Below are 242 nucleotides of genomic sequence, written 5' to 3'. Positions count from 1 at the left end.
GCTTCAATGCTCAGCCCAAGCACACACCAAGTGGGCCCGGAAGTGGATTTTTATGTCATTTACTCATCTTTGTAAAACCTAAGTTACTAGTTCTCTATAAATAGGACCTTTTACTATTGTATTTTCATCGAGGGGTAGCTATCTTTAGTCTTATGCTATCTTAGATCATGGGGCTGGCCTCATGGCCATGCCTAGACCTTGTTCTTATGTATTTTCAACGGTGGAGTTTCTACACACCATAA

The sequence above is a fragment of the Arachis duranensis genome, chromosome 1 (genome assembly GCF_000817695.3).
Source record: "Arachis duranensis cultivar V14167 chromosome 1, aradu.V14167.gnm2.J7QH, whole genome shotgun sequence".
Classification (NCBI taxonomy): Eukaryota; Viridiplantae; Streptophyta; class Magnoliopsida; order Fabales; family Fabaceae; genus Arachis; species Arachis duranensis.
The sequence above is the reverse complement of the archived record's forward strand: the minus strand, read 5'-3'. Positions refer to the sequence as shown.